This window comes from Alligator mississippiensis, chromosome 6 (genome assembly GCF_030867095.1).
Source record: "Alligator mississippiensis isolate rAllMis1 chromosome 6, rAllMis1, whole genome shotgun sequence".
In the NCBI taxonomy this organism is placed as follows: domain Eukaryota; kingdom Metazoa; phylum Chordata; order Crocodylia; family Alligatoridae; genus Alligator; species Alligator mississippiensis.
Window position 1 is genome coordinate 19,446,794 of NC_081829.1, and position 9,032 is coordinate 19,455,825.

Consider the following 9,032-nt stretch of genomic DNA (forward strand, 5'->3'; position numbering starts at 1 on the left):
GATAGCAAACTATGGCTGCACTCCTCTGAACTGTTATTTACAATACTGCTGTAGTTACCTCTCCAATTTTTGTCCCTTTGTGTACTCATTGCCAAGAACCAACATGGTCATGAAGGAAATCCTTCTAATGCCATCAAAACTTACATTAAATTATCACCCTCAGTGCAGTTTTTTTGATGCTGGGAGATCCTGGTGTTAAAAAAACCCACTGCTGAAAAAAAAGTGGTGTGGCGCAGCACACATGGCAGCAGTGTGCACCACAAGAAACCAGAGCCTGGCCAGCCATAGCCATGCTCTGGCCACCAGCCAGGCTCTGGGCAGCTGGATCATCATAGCTACTGCCCCAGGAGGCCCCCAGGCCCCAGTTAAGCCTCCCCTACCCCATCAGAGACAATTTGCCCCACTCCAACCCCATGTGAAGGGGCGTGCTCAGCAGCAAAAAGCAGTGGCACAAATTTGTGCTGCTACTATTTTTGTCATTGCAACAGTACGCCTCTGCATGTGGGAACGTGCCCAGAGTGTCCAGGGAGTGTGTTATACTGTAACATTGTGAGTGAGGTCAGCATTCAGGTGGCAGAACAGGAGCAGAGCAGCCATAAACGAAACAACAAACTGTTACTTCTGCACTATAAATAGTTTTATATAAGTTTCTGTAAAATATAAAGGGTTGTTTCCACATTATAAACCTGCAGATACTTCACTCAGTTGGAGGCGTTATTCTTGAGTAAAGGGTAAAACAACAGCTCCACTGTTTCCATTTGTTGGATACAGTCTTCCAGCCAGGGCCACACTGATTTGCTACCTACTCTCTAATTGGTGAAAATCATCCCTAGCTTGTTTGGTTGGGTGCATAGGCTATGCCTGTCATGCTGATATCTCCCCATCGTTGTATTATCTCAGTTTTTTGGTGACAGGAGCATTGGTTGGAGAAAGGATATCTCTAATCCTCTTCTCTTAATTTGACTCCTGGAAGTGATGTTCAAGAAGATTAAATAATTTGGCCCAGGTCACAAAGGATTGTGGGAGAAATGTACCCAGAATTCGGTCACTGTGTATTATTTTGACCAGAAGGCCAGCCTGTCTCTGAAAGTTTTTTGTTTGCTAATGAACTATACAAAGTTCAACAAACTGCCATATCTCCATGCACTTTCCAGACTGATAACATACCAACGTATTTCTAGAATTTAGCTGAAAAATCATGAACAGTTTGAAGTAAATAAACTCAGGTCATAGCCTAATGGAAAAATCACTTTAAGAGGAAATAATATTTAGTACATTTTTTAATGTTTATATAGCATGGGTGAGTATCATGCCTGCTTTACAGATTGTGAAAGGTAAAGTCACTTGCCCAAGGCAGAGAGAGTATCACTATATCCGTTATTAAAAATATAGCCCATTTTACTATGGTCCCAAACAGTATTAGTGGCACTGATTTACAGTTGCTGTAAAACAAATGACAAGTAGATCCATCACAATGGCTTCATGCTAATTTTATTAGGCCTATCGGCTGCCCTTTTACCACAGACCACAGAATACTACTGACACATGTGGTACCTAGCAAGCATAGAATAGCATTTTTTTTCTCCTTTTGAAGGAGAGAACATGGTGGATTACACCAAGTGATTGGTTGGCCCAGTGGTTTCCTCATGTAGAATACCCCAGAGTTCCACATGTATTCAAGGACACTTGAAGAACTGGAAAGATAAAGCTAATAAGACGTAGAGCTTCATTATAAGGCAGGGTTGTCAAAGATGCAACTCATTTGACCCCAGCATCCTTTCCTGCCATGGCAGGGGGTCCAACTTGATCTGCTCAGGTCCCTTCCAACCCTACCAACTATGAAACTAACCCGCAGGATTCCTGGAAGGACCAGGAATCTGGGGACTGTGTGAGTGGGGGCAGGACTTACCACCAAAATCCAGGATATGGAGCCCTTTGGGAACACATTTTGGCAGCAGCAGTGTGGTGATGGTGGTTGTGGGTGGGGTGAATGACAGCTGTATTCATTCCCTGTGGAATTTGAATCCAAGACCTCTGGCCTCGTAAGCACACGGCATTCCTACAGGGCACTAGGCAATATTAAATGATAAACTGACTGTCGCAGAGCACTGAGGTGCCCTGCTCCTAAGGAGGAGAAACTGCTAGGGAAGGAACCCTAGTAGTGAGTGAATAAGGAGCCCAGCTGTGGGTTGCCAAGGCAACCAGGGAAGGTCAGCTGACCGGAAGGGGCAGGGCCTGGCCCTTATAAAGCCCAGGGGCTGAGGCCAGGATAGGACTTCCCTGCCAGCTGCCAAAGAGGAAGGAGCTCTCTCATGGAAGGGAGGGAGTATTTCCCGGTAGGCTTGAGCATTGTTAGGGCCAGGCGGCTTCTGTTTAAGTTATAGCCGATTGGCTTGTATTTTGTGTTGCCGTTTATGACTGGTGGTTTGGGTGAGGCTATTAGGGGTTGGAGGAGGCCTCATAGGGGACCCACAGTGGTGTGGGGGCCCCAGCACCAGTGAGGGTGCAGCATCCTCATAGGGGACCCACAGTGGTGTGCAGGCCCCAGCACCAGTGAGGGCGCATCATCCTCATAGGGGACTCACACTGGTGTGTGGGCCCCAGCGCCAGTGAGGGCACATCATCCTCATAGGGGACCCACACTGGTGTGGGGGCCTCGGTGCCAGTGAGGGTGCAGCATCCTCATAGGGGACCCACAGTGGTGTGGGGGCCCCAGCGCCAGTGAGGGTGCAGCATCCTCATAGGGGACCCACAGTGGTGTGGGGACCCCAGCGCCAGTAAGGGCACTGTGTATGGGGTGCATAGACCCCAGCCCCAGAGAGGGGCGGTTGAGAAGCCCTAGTGCGGGCGTGGCGAGCCCCAGAGAGGGGGCATTACTGAGAAGCCCCAGTGCGGGCGTGGTGAGCCCTGGAGAAGGGGGTAGCAATGTGGTGAGCCCCGGAGAAGGGGGTAGCAATGCGGTGAGCCCTGAGAAGGGAGCAGCAGCGCAACGAACCCTGAGGAAGAGCGAAGCATTGCGGCGAACCCTAGAGAAGGGGACAGTATTATTAAGGAGGCCCCGAGAGAGAAGGCGGCCTTGCAGATGCGCCCCAAGAGAGGGCAGCGCTACAGAGAAGGCCCCAGAGGAGGGCGGCAATACTGAGGAGGGGCAGCATTGTGGAGAAGGCCCCAGAGAGAGGGCACGAAGAGAGACAGGGCCACCAAGGGCCTGAGCGCCAGAGAGATTGTAGACCTGGACAGAACAACGTCCATTCCAGCTGCAAGGTTTGAGGCATGGGATAAGGGGTGGTTGGAGCCATGCATAGCCCCTAAAGCTAGGGTGCTCTGGAAGCACCCATTTGTAGAGCGGGACCCACGAGGGGTTCGGGAGTCCACAGGGCAGAGACTACAGCAAGACATGCCCAAGACAGCGGAAAAGGCAGCCTCCCTAACATATTTTAACATCAAAGACGTGGTGGGCAAGAAATCGAGGATGCCCTTGGGCCAACTTGGCACGGGAAGGGTCCTTAAGGAGATCATGATCCTCCTGTAGGATCCAGCCTGTGACACTGACTGTAACCATGTCAACCAACTCATAAAGTGAAACAGATGACCTAAAATCTGCTAAAAAGGGATGTGGATAAGTTGACTAATAAATCCAGATAAGATGAGGACAACGTGATAGCTTGGGCAAGAACCTGAAGAACTGGTAAGTATTCTATTAGCAGCTGTGACTAATAAGATACATACATGCTTGGTAACTCAGTTTGTGGCCCGGTTAGATTTCAGGCACAGACAGCAGCCATAGTTGAGTGCACCCTTCATCCCCGCCCTCCCATTTGAGGTGTGGAGTCCCCTGGGGCATTCCACATGCCCAGGGTTGCAGTGGAGGATCAGTCTTATCCTAAAGGTCCTGCTTACTTGGGAAAGGCCAAAAACTGGCTCCAGAGTCTTGTAAGTAAGCCCTAGTTGAGTCTCTGCTGTCAGGTTGCCTCTGCTGAAGAATGGAACAGCCAATCCTGAGCAGCTGCTACATACTACCCATAGGAATAGCTATAGTTTCTCTTGATGTGTGCACCTTCCCAGAGCAATCTTTGCCCTGAATACATGTCAAATAACTAAGTAAAAAAAAAAAAAAAATAAACCCAATATTCAAGGTGAGTTGGAAATACAGGCAATCCTTGACTTGCGGCATTTCGACTTATGGTGATTTGCACTTTTGGCGCTCCACCATTTACACCCATGTTATTACTTATGGCACTGGATCCTCGCACTTATGGCACTACAGGGAAATGTACAATGAGAAAAAGAGGGCAGCAAAACAAACATCCCTGGATCAGTTTCTCAAGTGGCCCTAAGTCTCCCCAAAATCTCCCCAAAGAAGCCCTTCTGAATTCCAGGACCCTGATGAAGGTGTTCCTTCACTTTCTGATTAAATAAAATGTTATGTGATTAGTTACTGCATTGCCCCATTTAATTGATTTATATAAAGTACACTTTAGAAAGCTTTGTACTGTACATTGTATATCATTTATAGTTGATTAAATAGTTGATTTAAATATGGTGTTTATGGTCATTTCTATAAAAAGATGGGCATCAGGCCCTTGGTCAGGAATGTAACCCGCTATTATAACATTGCTTCTATGGGAAAATCAGAGTTGACTTTCATTGTTTCGACTTATAGCGCCCTTTCCAGTAGCATAACCCACTGTAAGTGCGAGGACAGCCTGTATAGGAAAACTTTATTAAGTAAAAAAGATAATTCCACTGAGGGTACGTTTATAATATGGCCACAGGGATGTCTAAAGTTGATGTGGATATGCTCAAGCTATCTTGACACAGACTAGCCTGGGTTCCAATAACAACATGGCTGTGGTAGTGCAGAGCTCAGTAAGGCTAAGTGCCCAAGTATTTACCCAGTTGCCAGGGCCAGATTAACGCATAGGCAAACTAGGCACATGCCTAGGGCCCTAAGTGAAGAAAGGGCCCAGCTGTGCTTATTTTACATATTATAATTATTGAGTGAAAAAAGTAGGGACTCACAAGTTTGTTTGCCTAGGGTCCACTAAAGGGTTTATCCAGCCCTGCCAGTTTAACAGAAATTTTTACAGCCAGTGAGCTAACACTACCCAGGCTAGCTAGTTTAAAGATAGCTCAGGTGTGAGTAGATGAGCTGCCATCCCTGTAGTCACTACAGCGTACATATCCTGACTAGAAGTGAGAGAGGTGGATTCCCTGTTTCACCTGATGCCACAGAAACTCCCCCCAACAAAAGCATTATCCAGTTACAAGCATCATGTTGTCAGAATGCATTCTCCTTGGCCTTATCAGACTGGGACACCACTGTTCTTGTGGAAGAAGTAACACTTTACACAAATTAGCTTCCTTTCATAGTAACCAAAAAACCCCAAACAAACAAACAAGAAAGAACTGAGCATATAACCATCTTCTGAAGAAGTTAAATTGATACCAGATTCTATCTGAGAACATTGCAGCATAATTATACCGGCACTTTTTGAGAACCAAATTACAGTTATTTTTGACATTCTACTTCATTTTAAATCCTAGCTCCTTAAAAAACCCAGGATTTTGCCTGTGATTAACTAGTTGATGATGGCCAGAATATTCCTCTGTTTTAATGAGTCGAGGATCAGAAGCAGTCATAGGCCATATGTAGATGAAACAAAGGGCATGGGTACACGGCACTTTAAAGAGGGTTAAATGCTTTTGCACTGCTTTAATGGTGTTGGTGTTTGCACATGCCAGTGGAGTATTGTGCAGTAATTCCAGCCACTGTACCAAATTCAGTGGCATAATGTGCCTTAAATGACTTGGGGTGCAGCAAAGGAGTTTTAGTTTGTTGCAAAGCACTGGGCTCCGTGCAGCTCAGGGGAACCAAGGAGCCACAATGTTTTTGAAGAAAAAGGAGAAACAGGAAGCATCCATGGACAGCTTTAAGTGGCAATTAAAAGATTTGGAGAAGTACCACAGAAAGCTGAGCCAAGAGGCAAGAAACTGGCAGGGAAAATATATTCAAACTGAGCAGCTTTTGGCATCAGTGCAAGAGGAACTTGCTAGTTTTCAGGCCCTGGTAGAAGAGCTAATACCAATGTACTACTCTCACAGGAATGAACTAATTGCCATGAGGGACAAGTGCCACAAGAGGTGGAACTTGTTTGCCACACAACAGAGGCCAAGTTGTGACAAAGACAAAGTTGGCATCATGGACCACCTTAACCATATTGCCCCATTGTCAGTGACCATGAACTCGCGGGTGAACTCCCCCTGCCCAACGAGCCACCCTCGCACCAAGCAGTTCATGGCCTCCATGATCTCTGTTGCCATGTGGTACTCATCCATCACCTTGGCTTGAAGGAGAGCCCACCGACGGCCTGATTGGTTGCATCAGTGTCCTATGAGGGAGAGGCATACATGATCTCCACCCCAGCTGCTCCAGATCTCTGAGGTGAAGTGCAAGGTTACCTGTGGACCTGCCATACACAGCTCCTTCCTCAAATACTCCCTGCATGCCTCATACAGGGAGGGCACCATCGCTTTGCTGAAGGTGGTGCACACAGGCACTTGGTAGGATGGAGCCATGAGTGCCATGAGCTACCTGAACCCTGGCCGCTCAGCCAAGAAGGGCTGGCCGTCCACAGCAAGTATTTCCCCAATGATCTGGGTGATCTTGCTTGCCTTTGCAACACGCCCCCCCTTTATGTCTGCCTTTCCCCCACTGTTCCAGGGTGGCCTGCCTCTGCTTTGTGGGGGTGGGGGCCTTGGAGCGAGAGTGGAACTTCTTTTTGGGAATGCTCCCACTAGTGCCAGGCTGGGGACAAACAAGGGCAAGGGGATGATGCCTGCAGAGATGTATCAGCATCCCCATAGTGCTCTTTAGACCTGTTCAAATAGGAAACTGTTTGATTTTGATTCGGATTCAGATGATTCAGAGGTCAGTGATTCAATTCAGAGATTCAGATTACTCTTCTGAATTGATTCGGCCAAATCAGCTTCAGAAGATTCAGCACCATTTCGGAGTGATTCAGCCATAGAGTATAATGGGGAATCAATGAAATAGCTATAATTTTGACATTTGTTGGATGATTCAGATAAACCTTGCAGAAATGGTAGCTCCTTCTGTGGCAATGAAGTCTGCCAAGTTTCAAGGAGATAGGTGCAGGAGTTTCTGAAAAACTGCACCTCAAAGTCTTGAAAGCAAAATTCATGTCACATATATATGCTAAGCCACAGCAGGGTGAAAACTGCAGGGATGGTGGCCCCTGCTTAGGGCATAAAGCCTGGCAAGTTTCAAGGAGATAGGTGGAGGGGGTTCTGGCTTCTGGGGCCCTGCACCTCTGGTGCAGACAGGCAAAACTCATGACATGGGTGCTTGTGGGACTGACTGTGTCTGTGTTAGGGCACACAGGGGTGGGAGGAGGAACTGCAGGCCTGCTGCTAGGCCCTGATGTGGCCACAAAGCCTTCCAGCTTTCAAGGAGATAGGTGCAGGGGGTTTCTGGGGCCCTGCACTCCTGGCTGTCGACAGGCAAAACTCATGACATAGGTGCTTGTGCAACTGAGTTAGGGCACAGGAGGGTGAAAACTGCAGGCCTGCTGCTAGGCCCTGCTGCAGCCATGAAGTCTGCCAGCTTTCAAGGAGATAAGTGCAGGGGGTTCTGGCTTCTGGGTCCCTGCACCTCTGGCTGCCAGCAGGGAAAACTCATGACTTGGGTGGGTGACAATGTGTGTGTGTTAAGGTGCGCCCTCACTGGTGCTGGAGCCTCTACACAACACGGTAGTGTGCCCCAATGAGATCTCCTTGTCCCCTACAGCCTCAGCTTGGCCCACCACTTCACATGACAACAGGTAAAATAACTTAGCGACTGACTGAGCTCTAGCACAGTAGCACCAGCAGCATCTCAGGTAGCCAAACTATCACAGAGCCCTTCTGTCCTCTCAAGTAGGAGCTGCTTCTTCTCTAGCATGTCTATTAAGGTGCACCTTCACTGTGTGACTCTGTGTGTGTGTGTGTGTGTGTGTGTGTGTGTATTTGTGTTAAGGTGCACCATCATTGGGGTCTCTACACAACACAGTAGTGTGCCCCAATGAAGTCTCCTCATCCCCTACAGCCTCATCCCAGTCCACTACTTTAAATGGCAACAGATAAGACAATCTGGTTGTGGACCTAAAATAATATATCTCCTTCTTCTTCTAGGACTCTGACTTCTGTGTTGTGTGTGTTAATCTCAGTCTGAATCTATATCTGATTTCTTCTTCTGTGTTGTCTTTAGTCTGTATGTAAAATACCTATAACTAATAATATTAATAACTAATAACTATATACAATCTCTTCTTCTTCTATACATATCTGACTTCTTCTATGATCTGTGTGAGTGTATGTAATGTGTGCTTCCCTGCACAATGATGGATCACACTGCCATGGAAAATACTGAGCTTTCTTTTTTAAAAGTTTGCAAAAAACAAAAGAGAACAAATATAAATTGAAAGAAATGAATTGGATAAGTATTAAGTAGAGAGATTCTAAGCTAAACTAAGCTCAGCTATATCCCATCCAATCCTTTTTAAGAACAAAAAGGAGCAGGTGACCGACTAGGAAGCAAGCCAGGCAGTCCACTACCTTTCTGATGGTGTTGCTCACTCAGAACCAGTTCACGAAAGGCACAGCAAACCTGCAGACAGAAGCTTTTATGCTGTTTCTATGTCCCTCCCCCCAGACATGGTGATTGGAAGGGCAGTCAGAGAGAAATCACACTCGCTGGCCAGCCAGAGATGTCAGTCCTTCCCCACTGGCTCCCCCTCCCTCTTCTAAGTTTATGTTTCCCCAGAAAGACCACCTTCCAAATCTCCAAATCGCCAAATCTCTTGAAAATCTTTTCCGAATCAATTTGGAGGCTCCAATTTAATTTGGAAAGTTTTAAGCTTCTAGCGATTTGATTTGGATTCGGAGATTTGGCCTCCAAATCAGGACAAATCTTCTCCAAATCGAATTGCAAACTGAAGCTTTGCACAGCCCTACTCAGAAGCCATCTCTCA